The sequence below is a fragment of the Anticarsia gemmatalis genome, chromosome 19 (genome assembly GCF_050436995.1).
Source record: "Anticarsia gemmatalis isolate Benzon Research Colony breed Stoneville strain chromosome 19, ilAntGemm2 primary, whole genome shotgun sequence".
Taxonomy (NCBI): domain Eukaryota; kingdom Metazoa; phylum Arthropoda; class Insecta; order Lepidoptera; family Erebidae; genus Anticarsia; species Anticarsia gemmatalis.
In genome coordinates this window covers 2326626-2349090 of record NC_134763.1, presented here as the reverse complement: position 1 = coordinate 2349090, position 22465 = coordinate 2326626, and the positions used below count along the sequence as shown (strand labels likewise).

The 22465-nt window shown below is 35.5% G+C and overlaps 1 protein-coding gene and 1 non-coding gene across 2 annotated transcripts in view; both read left to right on the top strand.

Annotated features, from left to right (window-relative positions):
* LOC142981268 (uncharacterized) overlaps positions 1-22465 on the top strand; it is a 37394-nt gene that overhangs the window by 1938 nt on the left and 12991 nt on the right. The window lies entirely within an intron of this gene.
* Positions 13707-13788, top strand: TRNAL-AAG (transfer RNA leucine (anticodon AAG)). The gene has a single exon. It is a non-coding gene; the product is annotated as a tRNA-Leu (tRNA).

The following is a 22465-nucleotide window of genomic DNA, read 5'->3' as shown; positions in this document are numbered from 1 at the left end:
TGGTTAATAAAGAAAATTCCTGTATCGTAGTTAATTAAAATAGCCGAACGGTAGGGCTCCAGTGAGGGAGAGGAGAGTGTATGAAAATTTTGTGGAGTTAATTTTGATGGCTGTTTATTGAAAGTTATAACGCATGATGGGTGAATTTGAACTTATTAAATATGCTCCAGCTCGGTATAATATTTATTTATGCAAGCAGATTTCATCACAATGTTTTTCTTCACCGTTGTATCAAATGATAATTATTTCTAATAACATATATAATATACACATAACTTCGAAAAGTCATTGGTGTGTTGCCTCGGGTTTGATCCTGCAACCACTTGCGTGGGAGGTGCCAACTTAAACCACTCGGCTATCCCTGCAAGCTCGGTAGAATATTTAATTACTGCTTATAATTTTAAATAAATTAATTGAACACTTTATAATTTCAATTAATTTAGATAACAACATTATATATATTTTGCTGTACTAATGAACAGGCAGAAATATTGATGTTTTTACCATTCGATATTTATAGAGTTCTAGCATTCAAAAATATCAATCACAAAATACTTTTATTGAATACAACGTCATAAAATCAAGATCAGCTAATCTAACTCTATAGATAAAATTACCCGGAAAAATCGTGTTTTTTACGGACCCGCTCTCACTATGACTCTACCAGAATCAAACGAACAGTATAGGCGTCGAGCTCCGTTCATACACTTTATTGAATTTCTGTAAAATTCCTAACACATGCCGTGACCTGACGAGTTTTGTTTCATAAAAGACTTCAATTTGTCCTCACGATAATGGAACCTGTTTAATTAAAGTATTAGATGTATTTTTATGAAGGAAAACGTGTAAGGATTTAACGCTTGTGTATATAATGAAATACAAAATAAATAAAAATAATGTCAGAATAAACTGATAAAGCTTGCCAGTGCAAGGAATAACACTAATACTAGTAAATAAATAATTTATGTTTGAGTTAAACTTTATTAGTTATATACCATTTGTTTTTACGGAGTTGCCTTTAAAATAAAACGCTCTTAAAGTACAGAATGAATGAAACAATATGGATTATTATCCCCTAAAGCAAAGAACTTTACTTTGACTGCCTCCGTGGCGCAGTGGTTAAGGTCACCTCGCCGCTACTATTGCGTCGGGAGGTCGTAAGTTCAATTCCCACCTGGGGACAGTTATTTTTGTGATAATTCCACAAATAATTGTTACGGTCCTGGTTGTACTTTGTGTCCGTTGTTTGTATGTTGGTAAAAGTCCCCGCGACACAAGAGCAATTCTTAGTGTGGGGGTTGTCTAAAAAAGAAACAAATATAAAAATTTATTTCACGAGATATCTAAAAAAGTATCTCTTTTTTCCGATGACAGTAAAAAACATTCAAAACAAACAGTCTTTAATAGAAGAACAATCCATTTGAAACCTTAGATCGTTTCTCATAGCTTATGCAGGCTGCATGTAAACTCACAATGAATGTGCTATTAATGTTTCTTGCAAGGATTAGTCCACAACGTTGTGGTCTAGTCTACGGAATCCTACGGATTACACCACGAGCGTGCCGGACTGTCTTGATAGCATTGTTTAGTTGAACAAATAGTATAGAGAGCTGATTTATTTATTCAATTGCATCTAAGTACAAGTTATTTGTATTTAAAAGTATATCGTCCCCGTAGAGCGAAAAATCACTAACTAACACCTAAGTGATTTTGAGATACGAGGTGTTTTATGTCTTAAATGACAAAAAAAAATATAACTTTTTTCGAAGATTAGTTATCGATGTACGAAAGGTTTATTTTTGAAGATATATTAATTAAGTATATGTTATATGTATTAAACCACGAAAATAGTATATAAATTATTAACTGTGAAGGATAATTTGTTTTACCCCAAGTTTTACCTATTTATCTGTCACTTAGTTACTTTTCACATGTAGTTAGTTAGTTTTCGCATCAGCATTTAAATATTATACTAGTAACTAAAATCAGTTAGTTATTTTAGGAGTAAAACATATTTTACATAACTATGTCTAAATAAAATACCCAACTAAATAGACTTTGCTTATTTATTGCCTAATTTAAAACTAGTGTCCTATCAGTTGAAAAGTTTAAAAGTAAAACAACATTCTTAGGCAACATTAATTGAAAAAAAAACTGTCTTTAAGTATACAAAACCTAATTAAAACATAATGAACAAGAACACGTTACAAAATCATCAATAGAACAGCATTAATGATGTAGCCACATCATTTTCCTCTTCTTCCTCGAGCTAAGTGACGTCAGGCTCACAATACATAGCCTATCCACCACATCGTTACTAACAGGTAAAGATTCATACCAAGGATAAAGTTCGCTTGGTATGACACCTTTGACACAAAGATTTAACAAATCTTTCCTTGACAGGGGTGTATTTACACTAGGGCTAGAAGGTCTATAGCCCGGGCCGGTTTCCTCTCTTGGGTCTGCATCTTGTCGTGGTGAGGGGGCTTAGTGGAATTGAAAGGTTGGGGAAACAGTGAAATTACTGTGCGTGTCCCTCTGTTTGCAGAGGACACAGGTGCGGGACTGAGCCGTCAGTGGGAGGACGGGCTCAGTAGGCACTCACACTGCCCCGAGCTGACGAAGAGCCAGGCCGCTGCCGCCCTCGTCAACCGTCGGTTATCGTAAATCCGTCCATTCTTGACCGAGGGCCTTGCCTTAACCGGCTGGGTCGCGAGGAGACCACCTCTGTGAAAATCCCGAGTAACTCCAGCAGTGGCGCCCCCTTTAGGGGTCTTGCGTGGTCAGAGTTCATTCGCGCCAGAAAAACCAGATGCAAGCGGCCACTGGGGCACCTCCCGCCCTCCAGTAGTATAAGGGTCACCGGATTATGGGGCCTCTACCTCGGTGGAACGATACTTGCCACCACACTCGCGGGAACTGTTTGGATAATATAAATTTGAAAACGAACCCAAATGATGTAATCGGGAGAGGCGAGAAGCTCAAACCCGAGGAGATCGGGGGCAAGAAGCCCAGCCGTATTGACTGCATAGCATAGTTGCGGAGGGTCGGAGCACGCCCAGTTTGCGCGACCCTCGTCGGTGAGGACGAGGTCGAAGGTCGCTCGGGAATCTGGTGTCGAATCCAACACTGGCTCCGACATGAGCGTAGTTTCGAATGCAACTCATCTATCCGAGAGTGGCCGCCTTTGGCGGAAGAGACGACTGCGCCCCGAGTCCGAGGAGTCGGAAGGGTCGGGGAAGAAAAAGAAAGCGCCGGGGAAGCAAGTGTCAGACAATGACCCTTAGGACAAATTCACCATCCAGCTGGCGGACACCATCCTCACTCACCACCAGGCAGTGGTAAAGGTGGCCGACAAATCCGATCACCTCAAGGGTGACCTTTATGAAGTCCCTCAAAGACGCTGCCAGGAACATCAAACTGGCAGTGTCGGAGTCGAGCTGGCAGTATGCCACGAAGGAGAATTTGGCGCGTCAGGCCCAGAATTATCGCTTGCAAGAGGAGGTCGATCACATGTCACAGGCAACGGCATCAACCCCCGCGCCAGAAAAACCAGGGGCAGCGTCCTCAGCTGTACCTGCTAACGCATTCGCCACGCCACCGCCACCGCACCGCAGCTCACATGTCTCCGGACCAAGGAGAAGCAGGGTAAACAGCCGCGTCTTACAGTGCAGTGGCTTCCAAACCGCCGTTCACTAAACCGACGGCTGCCAAAGAGTAGCAGACTCTGTTCGGTTCGTCGGGAAAAATAGCAAGGCGCCCAAGGCTACGGAAGCCGACAAAAAGGGCAAGAAAATCAAAATCAAAATCAAATCATTTATTCATTTAGGTCAAATATTGACACTTATGATAGTCGTTACAATTACTGAATCTACCACTGGCTCGGAAAGGGGGTGGAGCCTTATGAGAAGAGCTAGCAAGAAACTCACGGCCACTCTTTTCAATCGCCAAAAGTTTTACAATGTGGTTGATACAATAATTGATCATGCGAGGAGCTGCCAACAATCAGCAATATAGACTAAACCTCAATTAAGGAAAATGAATATAGTTAGGTTATTTATTAGTCTCTGAACATACCGTATGTTGGGAGCACCTATATAATAAGAATATGGGCAGGAAGTGAGCAAATTGGTTGTGAACAATATATAAGAAAAAAAGTGACAGTTTTATGATGTTACATCACCTATTTGCATCATTAATTGCCCATATTTTACAATATTTAGACCTACTGCTACTGAGTTTATACAATTTATGGCAAAGTTCCCTAATTTCAAAGAATCCTAATCAAGCGAGCGACTAATCCCAAGAGCTATTGTCGTTTAGATACTTATCAATTCTGTAATAAAAGAAGAAGGAAGAAGAAGGCGCCCAATCTTCGGGCTCCAGCTGCAGCTGAAGGCGGCAAAAAGCGGTGCGACATATAGAGACGTTATTAGGGACGCAAAGGACAAAATAAACCAAGCCGACAATGAAATAGTCCGCTTCGGGGTTGCGGCTACGGGAGCTCGAATATTGAGCTCCCAGGGGTCAGGGACCGGAAAAGCGGATCCCCTGGCCTCTAAATTGAGGGAAGTTATCGGGGAGGACACCTGGTATCCAGGCCCACAAAGACCGCGGAACTGAGCATTACAGATCTGGACGACTCAGCCTGCCCAGAGGAGGTGAAGGTCGATTAAAGCCCATTTAATAAATAAAATTGATCAGGACAATGTAAAAAACTAATTTGTTAAAAATGAAAATAAAGTTTAGTTTTTTCATTCCTTGATGGGGCGGAAAGCAAGCGGAGCCCAGGGCGCGCCATCTTAAAATACGCCTCCGCGAATGACTGCAATAATGCGCGGGCGCGGCGAGGGTCCTAAGGTCAAATTGCGTAATCTCACTAAGTAGCATCGTATCACGGGACATAGTTACCAACCTTTCATCTAGTAGTGTTTTTGCTGAGTGAAAAGTAACCAAAACATTTTAATTATAATACTCTAATGTGTTATGTCATCTACAGTCAGGGAAAATATTAACCAGAACACTATAGTTAGTTGTCGTTTTTTCTTTTAAACGTCTGGTCTTAAATAATATAGGTCGAAAAATAATCAATGGTAGTTAGTTACTTTTCGCACAAAATATCACATACAATAAAATTACTAAGTCACTTTGATGAGTTTTCGCATTACTATTTTTTAAGACATGCCTATAGGGAGTAATGCGGAAAAAGTAGATAAGGAACTTTAATGCGTAAGTATCTTTTTCAACAAAGAAGAGAAAAAGTAATCAGGTGACTTAGTTACTTGTAACTCAACTGTCACAAATCAAATAATGTACTTAATTAAGTCTCGCGATTTACATTTTTCTAAATAATTACGTTATGAATACGAGAGTAAGACAGAAATATGGAGAAAAAATTACTGATTTTATTGGTATTTATAAGTCGATTTTGAACATTTTGTTACTTAATGACTTTTCGTTCTACGGGGACGATATACTAATGTTATAAATACGAAAGTCTCACATGCTATCACGCATTAAGCGCAAAATTGATTTTAGTGAGATTTAAATTAGAGACTTGGGTTCAAATACTACTTTTATAGTTAAAATATATTCCTTGAATGAAGTAGATGAAGTCAAACATCACGACGTATAGAATATACCTAGTATTTCATGATTCTCTGACACTTATGTATTTACCAGCAATATAAAATTCAACGATAATACGTTCTGCATGTGTATTTTGAATACTAAGAAAATTTGTAGGATTTGTTTTTGGTAATGGTCATTGCAATTTATTATGGGAAGCCTTAAAGCTGTAAGTAATTAACAGGGCTTTTAAAAACACAGACGCAGTCTTATAATTAGGTTATTTTACGCACATAAAGTGCTATGTAAATTAATAGTTGACGTTTAACTCTACGTTAGAAATATGTATAGTGTTTTCAATATTCTACAATATTGTTATGATATAATAAATACCAATCGATACTAACATCACATAAAGCAACTAAATATCCATCCCTAACTAATATCGAACTGTATTCAATGAGCCGCCGAACCAGTAACAGTTACCGTAAACAAGAGATACCGATACCAATAGTAACAGGTACCTAAATAAATACCTAATCCACGGCCGGTATTAAATTATTGTGGCCATATCGTAAACCCGCAACGTTCTAGCGATACAATATTTATTTTTATTAAGTCTGTGTACGCACTAGGCTGGGGAAGTGGGCGTTTTCGGTGACAATATTTTTTGAGTATTTTGATTGTTTCTTGTTTCATAGTGTTTTGTTATATAAGAAGGTTAAAATTTGTTTAGATTTAAATGCAGTTGTGTTGATTGTAAGTTAATAATGTTGGCTATCATATCCACAAAAATAAATCTGTAGAACAACACCTTATACAATATTACTGTCGTATAGGAATCTAACACGGATTTGTATAAACACGGAAATGAAAAATGAGTTAGAGATATTTAATTACTGACCAAGTATTTTTACAATTCCAGTTAAATAGATAAAGGCACAAAAATAATCCGGAACAAAAATTTTGTCTTGTTTCACATTAATCCCAAGTAAAACCAATTGAACTGTATGATATTGAGCAAGTAATTACTTAATTAAAATGTATTTTTATAATACGAAAAGCACAATAAGTTGCCATCAAACGCCTATCAACATTTATATTCAATTCGAAAAAATCTTCAACCAACCGCAGCGTTTTTTCATCACAGTGCGTTGTATATATTTTTTCTGTATCCTCGTCTGCGGTCGTAACAGCAACTAATTGCTTTCGGAAACGTTTTATGTGATCGTATTTCACCTGAAAAAATGATTTATCCGAAACACACGCGGTCCTTTGTCGCGTTTCGTACCAAAACAAAACGTTGGCCGATATAATTTTTTTCTATGTATTTACTTGATATTTATTAGTTGTGGTATGATTTTTTGATATTTTGGACCTGCTAATTGAATCAAATTATGAAATAATTAGGTAGTAAGAGAGACTTTATCATGGGTGTTAATTAAAATCGGTTTAGCAATTTAACCGCAAAAAAGAAAGTCTATCCCATATACATATCTATTACGCTCTCGGGCGGGACCTAAAAATCGGAATTTTTCTGTCATTTTACGTGAAGAAGGTCGACTGGAGCCAAAAATACGGTTCTTTTTTTAAAAACGCAATGAAAATTCAGGCAATATGTACCACGCGCGTTTAGTAGTATCTCGGAAGTCTTATTATATCATCAATTGCACAATTGCACCAAGAAACACGTACTTTAACACCTCTTACGACTACTACACGTATAATTTCCTGAACCGAAGATTTGACGGCTTAATATTGCAAGCGAGAGCGCAGCCATCTTGCAAACGCAACTCCATTACGTAATCACCCAAACAACAGTGTTTATCCTCACTGGTAATATAACATTGTAAGACTGTACAGTGCGGTGCAAACAACATAGGTTAATCCGTCGGCCCATCATCGAGCGAAACTGTCTGGAACGCAGCCAGTTCTATTATCTTGTAATGTTACTACACTAGTACTAGGGCCATAGAGTAGGAACAAACAGAAGAACAATATTAACACGCACTTAAACGCATCTTAAATATTGTTGACAACATTAAAATCCTACATTAAATTTTAAATCTAAATTAAAATTGTAAACATATGTATTTGTATACAATATTTATGTTTACGATTTTACAGTGGAAATAGAAAATTTACTTATGATAATACGTAGGAACTATATCTTAGAAGAAGCTGTTTTTATGTCGAGAGTAAGTAAGAGTTGCCAAATGACTGTTTACACATTTTACAAGGTTTTACTAAGTTGATGTTTAAAAAATAGTCTGGGGTTTAATACATCTCTCAATCTTCCTCTCCATGCTTGTAAACAAATCAAGTATTAGCTTTAGAAGTATAACAGCAGCTCAATACTCTATTACTATCGACTACCGACAACCGAACTGTCATCGAGAAATTTTGTATGAAAATCTGATCAGCGCCTCTGACGGGTGTCGTAGGAAACATTTTGGCAGTACATTCTAAATGTCAAATGTCGATAGCTAGCCGGTTGTCGGTAGTCGATAGTGGTAGAGAATCGAGGTACAGGTGGTCAGCTGAATTTAGCATTTATATTATAGCGACAAATTATGTCAGAAAACAGCCGAATAGCGTCCGGGATTATATTTTTCTACATTATAATCTAGTACGTAATTAAGCATTACATCTGTACGAATGATTCTACGACAGTACATGGTACATGATGGTCTTTGGCAGGTGCGGAATTTTGGTCCGCTGTGTATCGGATTAGGGTTATGTTGGTATTAAAGGGTGGTGAGCAATTTAGGCCCTTACGCCGCACAGATGTATAATTCCTGGGTTAATTTGCGTTTTAGTTAAATACATTGGCTTCCTATGCCTGAATGTGGTGCAATGGAGACAAAAGTACCTATTTTGTGTTTAGTTTTTTTCGCTAAATTGCACTTTTTTTCTTAAAATTACTATTGTTGAGTGATGAGATAGTGATAGGTGTCTGCGTTAAGCCTAAAAATATAAATTGTCATTAATACGGCTTTAACTAATATGCAATGAGAGAGTGAATCATAGTGCAAAATGCATCAAGAGATTAAGTAAATTGGCTAAAACGTGGGTTTGAAGATGTTATATGAACAGCAATCGAGCTTGGACAAATTGGTGTTTATAGGTTAATTGTTATTGTCTTTTAACACAGTGAAGATCGAAACATGCTGTCAAATGTGCATAGACAAAAAGATAGCTAGAAAATAAACTAAAGGGCCAAGAAATAAATCCCAAAAAAGGAACTAAAAAGACCCAGTCACAGTTCAAGTACATCCACTTTTAAATCAAAATGGTGGGGAGACAAACATTTCACCAAGATGGATGACCTCAGAGGTCACGAGGGCAGTACAAGGAACCTCACTCGGAGGCCGGAAGTGAGGAAATGGCTCCGGCTTCCGGTCGCGAGCGATGTGTAAAAATCGTAGGGCGTTAATTTTTGTTGTAGGGATGTTTTTCGGGAGTGGTTGTGGATTTACTCAGACGCTGGTTTCCTGCAAGATACGATAGTAAATAGAAATATATATTATTATTCATAACCTTGATTACTTTTAATAGAGTTTGAATTATATTATCTATGTTTTTATTCAAAAGAATGTTGAATGTCAATTCATTTTAGAATTTGAATATATCAGGAGATTGGTCTTTTGACCAAATATAATTGTACAATAGCAAGAGTAAAATATTATAATAAGAGTCGCATTAGTGGTTTACAGATCTTAAAACATTAGAGTACGAATTTTCTTCTTCAAATGTAATATTTCATCATACCATTTTGCAAGCAATTACACGAAGTGTATGGTAGTTTTAACTAAAGATACTGCATATAAACTAGCAAGAAATACATTCAAACCAAACTACCCCTAAAGAACCCCAAACAAATGAATCAATTCCCAATCGCAACCATAATTCAATTATTGTTAATCACAAAACTTTACACAGATAAATACTGATTTATATCATAAATCTAAGTGACAAACAAATTTATTGGCAAACTCCTCTTAATTGAAACAGCCAGTACAATTTATACAGATTTAGTTCAACTGGATTTGATCCAGAAGTTTTTTAAACAAGTTTCAGGCAATTAGGTTTTGGTAGTATTTTTCCGCTGTACAAAAGTTGAGAATTGGGGTTGAAATTGGGTTGAGGGTTCATGTAAAAGTGGATCATGGATACGCGGTGAACTGAATACGCCTGAGTTTAGGAATAAGTAAGTAAAAATTTTGGGTAGATGCAAGATACACTACTCAAATTTGCATTTTGTTACTTTGCCCTAACGTTCCTTTTGTAACTGCACGTTTCGATTATTGCATTTCAATGATAAGAGTAGGTAAAATATTAAATTTTGGAATTAAAATAAATGATTTACGAAAATAGATAAACGTACACTAATTTTTTTTATTAAAAAAGGGTTTTTGCGATGTAAAGCAATTGAAAATTCAAATTCAAATAAACTAACTCTGAGTGGAATTGTCGACTGTTAGAACTTTGCCTAATATTGTATTTATCTCCCCATAGAATGAATGGGTAAAACATTATGTCAAAACGCATTTCATTTTTCAATAAAACAAAAAATATTTTGACCAGATTACTTACAGTTTTGTAACAATGAATCTAGCTAGTAATATACCACTTCCATATTTCCTACAACAAAAGCGTCCGTTTCTCGGGAACTTCATGTTATTTATGGGCTTGAGAAACACAAGCGTTCTTCAGCCTACCTCTGATACTAATGGATTTCGTCTTAGAAACCGTTTGTGAAACAATTTTACAATTCAACTTTGTTCTAGACGAAGGTCGAAACAACTTTAAACTGGTGTGTGAGAAAAGCTGTTAAAATTAAAAAGCTAAAACCGACAAAGTAAAAAAATATTAATATATTTATGTACGAGTAGCAGTGATAGCCGAGTGGTATAAGTTGATACCTCCCACGCAAGTGGTCGCAGGTTCAAACCCGAGGCAACACACCAATGACTTTTAGAAGTTATGTGTGTATTAGAAATAATTATCACAATGCTCCAACGGTGAAGAAAAACATCGTGAGGAAACCTTGCATGCCTAAAATTTTGTTTAATACATTTATTGAGGGCATGCAAAGTCCCCAACCCGCACTTGGCCAGCGTGGTGGACTCAAGGCCTAACCCCTCCCTCATTACGGGAGGAGACCCTTGCCCAGCAGTGGGACATTAATGGGTTAAATTTATTATTATTATTATGTACGAGTATATAATAAATATTATTTAATATATACTCATCAAAAAAACGCTAATAACTCTATGCTCAAAAACCTTCTGATCAGCAATATAATTTAAAATTATAAAAATAATTAAAAACATTTACTATCATAATAACACTTTGTTCGTTTGTCCGTTTTTCCGTTTGTCCGTTTGTATAGATCGTACCAAGTGGCGTTTTTTGACCTCTGCCTACCTTTACCAGAAAAAATATTTTCACTATTTAGGTTTTGTCACCAGTACCTCGATTCTGTACAACTATCGAGTACCGACAACCGGCTAGCTATCGAAATTTTGACATTTAGAATGTACTGCCAAAATGTTTCCTACGACACCCGCCTGGGGCGCTGATCAGATTTTCATACAAAATTTCTCGATGACAGTTCGGTTGTCGGTAGTCGATAGTAGTAGAGAATCGAGGCACTGTTCGGTGTTAAACTATCTGTGAGTGAAAAAGACAAAACACTATAACAAACCCAAGTTTTTGCCTCGTTTATTAGTATCTAAAGCATTTAAAAATTTGTAAGGTAAGTAAGGTTTATAAACCTTTATGTTTCCTTCATACAATACAAGTACCGCAGCTCATCTCAAGACAGCATCCGAGGAAATAAAAATAAAACAGCAAAACACTAAGTCACCGGAAGTAGCTGAAAACGGCGACGCGTTTCCGCCACTAACTGTACCGGAAGTCGGTGGATTAGCAGGTGAAATGGCTGCTCCTGAAAATTATTACGCTCTCACAGCACACGTGGAAATGAAAGCAAGCGAATTGTATTTTTATTGTAGAAATGTATTTTTGCTTTTTGGATGAAAGTAGTTTTGTTGTCGTTTTGTTCGGGATGTTCGTTGTTTCCTGTGGGAAGTGGAATAATAAGCAGAAGAAGGAATAAATGTATAGGAATTCCCTTTTAATCCGCAGATATTTAGGTTAGTTGGTAAAATGTTGTGAAAGTTGAAAGATTTTTTTTATTTATAGTATACACGTCCTTTATTATATCATATTATTATTGACACATAATAATATGTAGCCGTTTATGGTATCCCTCAGTTGGCAACGGTTTCTTCTTTTATTTCAAGCCATCCTTTCCGAGCCACTAATTAATATAACTTACAAGTGACTTTGTGATTTGGCTCAAGGTCGCTTTGAAAGTGAGGAAAGTCTACATAACCAAACTTAAGAGAACACAACTAGACTTATTCTTCAAACATAAAATTATACACAATTGGTTAAACGATTCTTTAGAAAACGTTATCAAAACTGACTTATAAAACCCTTTATTTAGAAAATCTTAACTGCTTCTAACAATACGGAGCTAACTTGTTTACACTAATCCCTGTGTAAGCAGTAATTAATACTGAAGGAATCTTGTTACTAAACGCTGCTAATTTTTTAAAACTCGCTTACTGATGAGGCAATTTGTTCGAGTTTTTTTTGCTTTAAATACTTGACTTAGAAATTTTAAAATAAATAATTTTCTTCTTAGAAAATTGCTCATTTTAACACGCTTTTATTAGCTTCGGATGTAGTACGAAAGTCTGTATGTATGTGATCAATGCAGCGAAAATATTGAACGTGATTTCGATCAACTTTCGAATGTTGAATTGTTTAGAATTTTTGCATAGTTTTTCAATTTTTACAGTTTGTTGTTCTTTACCAAGATTTCTAGTATAAGCGATATTTGAGTAAATTTTATATATAATAGTTTAAAATAACTAATTACCAAGCTGTAAACAAGATCTTCTAGGAAATACGGTATACTAACTACTAATTAAATAATAAAGAATACTAAGGAAGAAAACTGGCTGCTGATTATGACTGATACTACTGAATAGAAAGAACTGATTTTCTGTGAATTTAAACGCAAGGAATTTCTAGTAAAGGATGAATAAAATTCGAAACTGTAGCTTGAAAATGTTAAAGAGTAGATATTTTCTACTTCATAGAAATCAGAAAATGTTAATAGTACAATATTGTAGCTTCAGAGTACTTTAAGCTATGATACGTAAAAAAATATATTCAATAAAAAATGGCAAAAACAGAGATAGTGGGGTAACTTAGACGCGTTTCTGCAAAGATCAACCGCCGATAGGACTGATAATGTAAGTGTAATATAAGATACCTTTGCCTAGCCTTGATACAAGGATTTGGGATAATCAAACAAAGTCCAAACTGAAGTCCAAAAAAGTCCAAAGTCCCTTACCTTAACGCGACTAGCGCGGTGGACTCTAGGCCTAACTCCTTCCTCGTTAGAGAGGAGGCTCTTGCCCAGCAGTGGTATAGCCGCGGGTTAAAAAAATATCCTTTTTCCATGGCACATCAGTAACAAAACAATAATGAAAAACATACCTTAGTGTACTTCAACATACGTAATCTTCAAATTAAAACTTCCTACTTCAATTTTCAACGGCATTAAACATTTTCGCAACTATAATCTCGTGTCTTGCTATTTTGTCACGTGCAAACCGTCTACACACTTGCATCGCTAGATTTGCAACGTTAGTCGAGACAACAGTAATGTGTTTTGTGAAAAATAGCCTGACAGAACTGTAATGGGTTCTTGGTCACCCCGTTTTGAGATTTGAATTTTGTGAATCATGAATTTGTCACTGTATAAATTATAGCAGAAGGCAAATATACAGCAAAGAAAGGAGTATTTTTATAATTAATTAAAAATAAAGAATTAATTTAAATAAATTATTACACTTACTATCTCGGAAAAGAGGAGTAAAGACGTTTTTTTTATTTTTTCTACTATCAGTTTCTATTTTTATAAATACTGTGGTGCTATCATTGATAATTTATTGTTGCTTTTTATTTAACACACAGCTGACACAGCAATAGTTAATAAGAGGAGATATAAATTGAAAAAAAAAGTTGATGCAAATTTCGCAAATTTGACCAAGGGTAGCGTGGCCGAGCGGTCTAAGGCGCTGGTTTAAGGCACCAGTCTCTTCGGAGGCGTGGGTTCGAATCCCACCGCTGCCATATTCTTTTTGAAATTTAAATACATCTTTCCTATGCAAAACAAGAGACAAAAGAAAAATATTACTGTTTAGGGTTAGTTTAATAAGATTAATCTCCTTTATTAAAGGAGATTTTCGGTTATTAGTTTCCAGTCTATCGCCATTTTCATTTTTCGTTCACGGTGACCCATCCTAAATCCAACATTATGTTAATGAGCTTAACCTGGCTTTTGACTCTTAAATACAATATAACATTGCTATAATTATAGCCAAGATATTCCACTGCATGTCTGACTCAGGTGTATAAATAACACACCATCAACACACAACTTTTACACCCCAAATTTTATATTTATTCGAAAGAATAAAAACAAAAAAATCGTAAAATTAAAATGCGCCACATCCGTCGTATATTTCACGAAAAATAAAAACAGGGGTTGAAATCTGTCTCGGGGGTGTGAAATCGAAATTACTGCGGGTTCCACCCCTTGTCGATTTCCAAAAAATATGTCTCCAAAAGCACTTGTTGTTTGATAGCCGTATTGTCGAATTTATTGTTACTGCTATTTCGTGACGTTTGAGCCAAATTGAGACATTTCCAGTCTCTAGGGTAGAAGCTAGGATTGCTGTTGTAGTGTATTAATTAAATGCATTCGGAAATGCGACAGGGGGTGCGAAGTAAACGGGTTTTTTTATCTGAATCGCATTCGAATTGCCATTTTGGTATTATTGATTTCTTCTGGACTGTTTTCGTTAAAGTATTTTTGACGCGATACTTGTCGTCTTCGTCTTCTTTTGTTTTGTGATAATAATGAAAAGACATTTAGTTGATACTCATAGACAGAAAACCCATATTGACAAAACCAATAATACAAATGTAAATACCAAATAAACTTTAATGCAAAACATGAAGAACAATAAGTGACTATTTCTTTGCGGTGTCTCATTACAGTTAGAGAGGTAATTAGTTGCTATAATGTTTGCACTTTGCCGAATTACATCCCGGCTTAAAATCGTTGAACAAAATAACAATAAATTGATTGTGAGTAAGACGTTACGATTTATGTCCCAGGGGTTTGAAAAGTGAGTAACCAATCATAACGACATGTGTATTTTATAGCTCCTTCTATTAGAATTTATAGCATATACAATAATATTAATATTTTTGGAAGTAAAACGCGTAAAAAATTGCTTTGAATGCTGCCAGCTGTCAGGAATTGCAAACGTTGCATAATTTTGTTACTTCATAAAATTACTTTCAGAAGATTTTTTAAACGAAGTAAATTAAGTAAAATACATTGCCTTTGAAGTTCAATTCGTATTTTCTTAATACAAGATTAATACGTAAAATTATCAGTAAAGGCCAAATTCTAAAACGTATTTTAAATTTTAAGTATTGTTGGTCTCTGCCTACCCTTATGGGCAAACAGCGTGATGTATGCATGTATGTAATGCTTAAATTAAGCTGTCATTTCACTTTTACACGTTTCGACAAAAATACTCTTAAACATCATTCACAATAGACTTTCATAATAATATTAATATTCGGCTGTAACTCCACAATTCTCTACTCTTACCGTCCCGAAAGCCCAAAAAATATTCGCCCAAAATATTGCATAACCGTAATTGTGTACCAGCCGAGTGCAACGGGAGTAAACCTCATATCTAATTCATTATAGATGCAAGCCTTCCCATTTTTTCCCCGCCTGCCTTGTTATATAGATGCAATGCATCGTAACAAAATATCGCGTTACTAAACCAACTCTGTGAAATTTTCGGCGCACGTAGAATTTCCTAGTAAAAGGGTGAAATGCAAAATCCCGACCATTTTCTAAACATTGCCTCCCACGTCTGGACTCTATTACCCCTACTAACGGTTTCTATTGATCATAAGTCCATAAAATTTCAGTTTGCGTTACTTTTGACTGTGTTTTCAACGAAACTAATAAGAAATTATAATACTTAAATTTCATTTACGGGTTTCCGATTAGTTATTAACATTAAAAAGCGGATAAAATCCTACATTAAAAATCGTTTTAACTTACTTTGTCGTAATTATGCGCGCTTGGCGTTATATTTCCTTAAAATCATCTTTAGTTACATAAAAAAACAGTAAACTAAACCATAATTATAATTAATTATTTACTTGAAATCTTCTTTATTTTGTTTCATGGCTTGCTCACGTACAACCCATTCGACCAACCTCAATTCTCACTCCAAAATAATCACCAAAACCCATAGTACGCCATGTCCAGTACTACACTGGCCACTTTTCCGTTCTTTGTTGCCCATTCAATATTCTGTTTACCCGTTTTTGTAACGGACACACTCATAAGTTGCAAGTACCCGTGTCCGGTTGATGGGAACTTTTGTTAGTGCCACTTGAAGTAGCGAGTGGTACTTTCCGCGAAATGAAAAGCTAGACTTTATTGAGGCTTATTTTGCTTCTCGTTTTGGTATTTGCTGGACGGTTGTGGAGATTTCAAATGGGTTTCTTAGTTTTAAGTGTTTAGTCCGAGCTATTCCGTCTGAGTAACAAAAGGGTATTTTTAGAAGCGGAAACTATTTTCCATCCTTTATAATAAATTACTATTTAAAAACAAATAAATTAGTTTAATAATGAAACATTATTACCACTGAGTAATAGATAATCGATATTCAATGATATTATTGATTAATGCAAAATAGATGCATACTTAATAAGACTGTAGTAAAAGACGTTATACATACAATAATACATGATTACCAAATATCATAAACATCGGCTATATGCGTTCTTGAAGAGCATGGTTAAAAGAGAGGCCGGGAGTTTCTTGCCAGCTCTTCTCATCTACCTTCCGAACTGGCGATAAATTCACTCTTTGTACCATAAGTGTCAGCATTTGACCTTATAATATGATTAAATTATTTGATTTATTGATTTGGTTGTTGGTTACATAGAGGCAATATAATAACCACAAAACATTCACTCGAAAGTTTAGAAAGTCCAACTCATTCACAGTGTTACTTAAGTAAATAACAAACAGAACCACTTAGCACGTTCATAAAACACGCTGTCAAATTTCACACATTTCATATTCGCGAGTGAAAACTACAAGCATTTGTGCAAATCAGAAAACTCGTTAAAAAGCAATGTACACGTTAAGTATTTCAAGGCAAGACAAACTTCATAAAGCGAAATATGTGGAAGCGTCATCGTTCACACAACTCGAGAATGGAATGTTAGGAGCTCTACAGATTGGAGATGCGTTATCGCAGCGACAATGACGAACATAAATTTTACTGTGGAATATAAATAACACAAAAAAATATTTTGCGTATGGAGCGTTGACCCAAGTTTTTCTGCAATTTCAATCTCTCAATCAACGTTTTACACCGCATTTGGCCAGCGCGATGGGCTCAAGGCCTACACCCTCAATCGGAGGAGACCCTTGCCCAGCAGTGGGTCAGTAATTTTTGCTTTTAGTTTTCGTCGCGCCGTGACGATCAAAGAAATAATGTCTTGGAAATCAAAATGTTGGAAGATCTAGTTAGATAATAGTTATTATATTTTCACTGGTAAGGTAAAACAGAGAGCGCTTTAAATATTGTACTAAGTAATCATGCTATGTCTAAATCGCATCGTTTTCTCTTCAGTATGAAACCCTTCAACACTGATGCCTAAAGCTGTTCCAACCGCGTAAATGGAAAAAGTTTGATTGTGAGATATTTTTTTGTCAGTCCATGATTCGGACATTTTTATTTTAGTGATCTCTTTTGTTGTGTACGTCACATGCCTTGGAGTGGTTTTCTTAGAACATTAAATACTTTATTTTTTGGAAATACCCATATAAAACACAAAAAATGCGAGTAATTTCAATTACATTTTAGTTGAAACTTTTGGCGTTGTGTCTACGCAAAGTGTAGTAGGTTTTCCTAGCACATCGCCTTACCTTTGCATTTGGGAAATTCTGTTTTACGTAAACAGGGGTGGCTAAAATTTTGCGTCGGAAAAACAATAATAAATTACGACGCAAAAAAATTATCCTTAGAATCAGGCATAAATTAAAGAAGTACTAAGAGCATTGCTGCAATAAAATATTAAATAGTAGGCACACGAATCACCACATAAAATGAAAAAAAAATCATCGTTTACCAAAAACTCACCAAATCAAAAATACCTAGTACTCGTACAACGCAAATACCGCTATATAGCTTTCATATTTTATTTCGTATCCTGGAAAAAACATCTAAAAAAACAAATCCACAAACTTGATTGCCGCGCTGCAAAACATTCAACGCGCCACCGCAAAAAATATTGAAACTCGAAATAACTAAATCTTTAAAAAAATAGTGGGAAAAAGTGGACAACCGGCACACAAAAGGCTTTGACTGTTATCCCAGCACCTTTGACGCTGCAGTACTAATTGGGACACGCGTACGAAGTTATGCAACGTATTGTTGTATGATGTAGTCGAAATGTCAAATATTTGAACAGAAAAAATGGTGTAGAATTTAAATGTGAGCCTTTGTGTATGAATTGTCGAGTTTATAACGAAAATGGGCATTAATTACGTGAGCTTAAAATATAATATAATAAACAACTAAGTAGTTACAATCATAATTATAATAACAACATAGAGATCTATGTTTTAGGTCTGTTAATTATAGAGTAGCAATAAATAAAATGACTAACTATTATTATAGTCTCAGCAGTTTGTTTAAGAAGCTCTCTTTTCAATATGACGTATTAATAACCTTTTACCATTTTCATGTTAAGTTAGTAGTTATAGTTATTTTCATTTTTACCTAATAAAATACTGACATTTTCACTCACGACTTTCTCGTTCGAAATTTTGTATTAACAGTCTCAAAAGTTAAATCTATTCCCAAAATTGTATATTCATGATATTCTTCAAGAACTTTTCACCCACTTGACGCCAAAATTAAAAACACTTCCCCAGTCTTCTTCAATTAATTCAAAAGCATTATATCTCAACGCCGCTAATTCATCACTCCCCTAAAGGTATGCTAATTCCCTGTCTGCCGAGAGATTTTTCATTTCATAACTTATTATAGTCGAAACGCGTCTGCTATTAATTGCATCGGAGCTATTAATGCGAATCTCTTGGGTACTTTTAATATTGGTTAGCTGCAATTTGAAAGGGGCTGGCATTTCTTCTTTTGCATCTTTTAAGAAAATTTGCGTTTTATTTTGCCTTTCATTTCCTCAATTGGCAATACTTAAAGATATAGGTATCTTTAAGTTACTTGTACCTACTTTGATGCTTGAAAGTTGAATTGTCTATGAAATGTATATTTGGTTTTGACGACAAATATGTGTCATCAAAATTTTATAATGATCATAACATTAGCGTTAAATGTTTTTCGTAGGATGATGAAAAAGATTCACGCTAATTTTTACGCCAAAAAAAATGCAGACCCTAAAGTACCATATCTTTAAAGTAAAGTTATTAAATAATAAGCTTAAATATCCAAAGCTTAATACACAAACCCCTACACAGAAATATTCTAAATTCTCTCCCAACAACATAGAAGTTCCAAATTGCCCCACATCCCCAAAGCCTCCGAATCTTGCACGCTAAACAAATGAGTCGAATAGAGGGCGCAATCAGCGCGGACGTAATTACGCTCAAACAAAGCAATGTGTCCGTGTTTGTGTGCTTTATTACTGACCTCAGTAGTTCTGATTACCTTGCGTCACACACTGGCGTGATGAATCTTTAGCAACATCTTTGAATGAAAATGTGGATGTACGTGCTTTTAGTGTGTTTTTTTTGCGGTGGAATATGCTTTGGTTTTAGTTTCATAATAAAAGTTTCTTTGCTTATTTTTGGTTGAATAGTTATGTATATTTTAAATCTAGTAGAGTCCAGACTGTGGATTGGTTGTGAAGAGGTTAGTAGTTATAATTATTAGAAACCATTGAAAGTAAAACTGACATTTTTGTCAACAACGTTGTGTCCTGAATAAAAAGTATAAATTACAACAAGTGCACTATATCCAAATAAAAATAATAAAAATACTTACAGCCCTTATCTTAGTAAAATTCCATAAAAGTCTCAATATAGTTACTCAACTTTCTTGCTTCGGAGTCCAAAAGAATATTCCTTACAATGGTTCCTCTACCAACTGGCGCATTTATACGCGTTTGTCTTTTAGTAGGTAGGAGTATAAAACTTTTTAATACGAAAAGGTATCAATTTCTGGAGTTCATGTTCAAATTGGGCCTAAATCTGCTTTGTATTGGATTGTCATATGGTTCTGCTTTGTATTGGCTGGTCCTAAAATGTTTGACGTATTAATCCGACAGGTGTTTCGGTAGCAAACAGTTTATAAATAAACTGAAACGTGTCCTACACAACGGCATTTTATTAAAATAACTTTACACGTGTCCACCTCTGCATATTTGAAGCGTTAGAAATAAATCTGTTTTGCGTAGTTGTAGAATTTGTTTTTACGCCCAGCACTACCCACGTGAATAACTTTTCTGCTAGATTTTCTCTTATTCAGCATTAAATGCTTTACGTTCATACAATCACTGTATTCACCATATTCTAGCATTATATCCTACTTTTAAGATCATATTATAATAATTCTACTCAGTACAACTAAGTTTTCTAAGTTAAAAGAATATCTTCTATATAAAAATCTCCCTGAGACCCCAATTTTATTAATCTCAATCTTGACATCCGATTATTCAATTTATTCAATACACTAATAAACAAGCTGAAACCAGATGATCACCCATCGACCTCTCGTCCTCAATTTACTTAACTTAAACATACTCCATCGTACATTCAAACACATGAGTTTGGCGTTGAATAATAAACTATCAAACTATAAGTATAACAAGCTTACCTAGGGTTGCTCCCTTCGATCACGTTCGATACTCAAATATTTGTATAGCCTTCAGACATTTGTTTCGCGTCAGGGTGTTTGCGTTTATCGTGGCAGCCCTAATGTGGGGTGGTAGTTAAACATGTTTTAGCATTATTTGGTAAGTCTATGTAACAGACCCTTTGAATAAACTGGTCAGTGCTTGCACTAGGTAATTTATTAACAATCAATATTTTCCGCCATTTTGATGAAAGAGAAGCTGGTATTTTTACGAGATGTATGTAGTAGGTATTATCGTAATTTTTTGTAATAGTTCATTTGAATCGTATTAGTGTTAATACACGTAAAGAGTTTCTCAAAGATTTGGAGGAAAATACCTACGTATTTAGTGAGAATGAAACAATATCATTGACGTTTGAAACAGCAAAGCAACTGATGCTTAAGCTTAGGTTCGATAAATTTTGTTGGTGGATAGTTATGTTCGAATTAGGTAGCCGATAAACTGCCAATAGACATACCACCACTAGCACTAAATACAATTACGTAAATTACTCAAAAAAATTACCGACGAGAATATTTTGGACACATCTGCCAATAAAACGCCCGTAATGTTATCAAAAGTCATACAAAAAACGTCCCAAAAAGAGATCTCATTAAAAATAATTCGTCCTGAACATCAGTGTATGACATTTTTATTTCATTTTGCAGTCGTTTTCCCCTTCTGTACAGTCTAAGAAATCTTACTCACAAAGGAGCAGAAACCTTACAAAGAGGAACGTGGGGATTAGCGAGCATTGAAAATGTACATAGCAAACATAGGTGGGAAAATACCTATAGCTCTTATTGTTGAATTAATAGAGTTCAAATTTGAACGGTGTGCAGTCGTAGATGTTTCAAATATGATTGAAGTGGTAGAAATACATCGATGTGTGAAACAATCGAAGGCTTTAGAGTGATCGGTAATTGTGAATGGGTTACAGTGCAGCATATCGTGTGCAGGCAAATTGAAGATTCAATCTTAGGATTGATGTATTCGTATGTCGGTCTCTGAACTAGATTTCTGATGGGCAATTTCCTACTACTACCAGCAAGCGATATTTTGGAGTTGTATGAAAATCACACTTTACGTAGTCAGCAAGAACTATTCCTAGAAATATTATGAGTATTTACTACATTACTTGTTTACGTAAAATATATTAATTTTACTGCATCTGTGCTCTGGGCGGTAGTGAAGACCACTACTGACCGTAAGGTTTTGAATATAATTCCTGGGTCGAAGCTGTTATTGGTCGTATCTAACCATATATAGGATTATCTTTACTAGGTATAATGACAATGAACTTTAACATGAGACTAAAATCGTTAACAATGAAAAGCGGGTAAGAAATACAATTCATACATTTCTAACTACAACATCGGGTACGGGCGAGATATTTGTATCAAGAACTAAATATATAATATAAGTTCATGGGGACACTAACGATCTGCAGCATACTTCCGTAACTTTTATTCTCAACACTAAAACCAAATAACACTTCACTTTAAAAACGGCACTACCAACTTCACAATCATTTGCGTTTACGACCTTTTTATTGTACACTACTCTTTTAAACTAAAGTAAAGCTTAACTATCGCTACACGTGTCACTATTGGACTATATTGTGTCAAATGTTGGTCCCAACAAATAAAACATGCGAGGCACAACACTAGCCGTTACTCATTTCGCCTCACAATTAAAATGCCTGTGTATACGCAATCCGTAAAGGTATGTACAGAAAAGAACGACAAACTAGAACAGATTTGTGTATAGAGCATTCAGTAGCTCGATCCTCTACTGCTGTTGTCTACCGACATCCGAC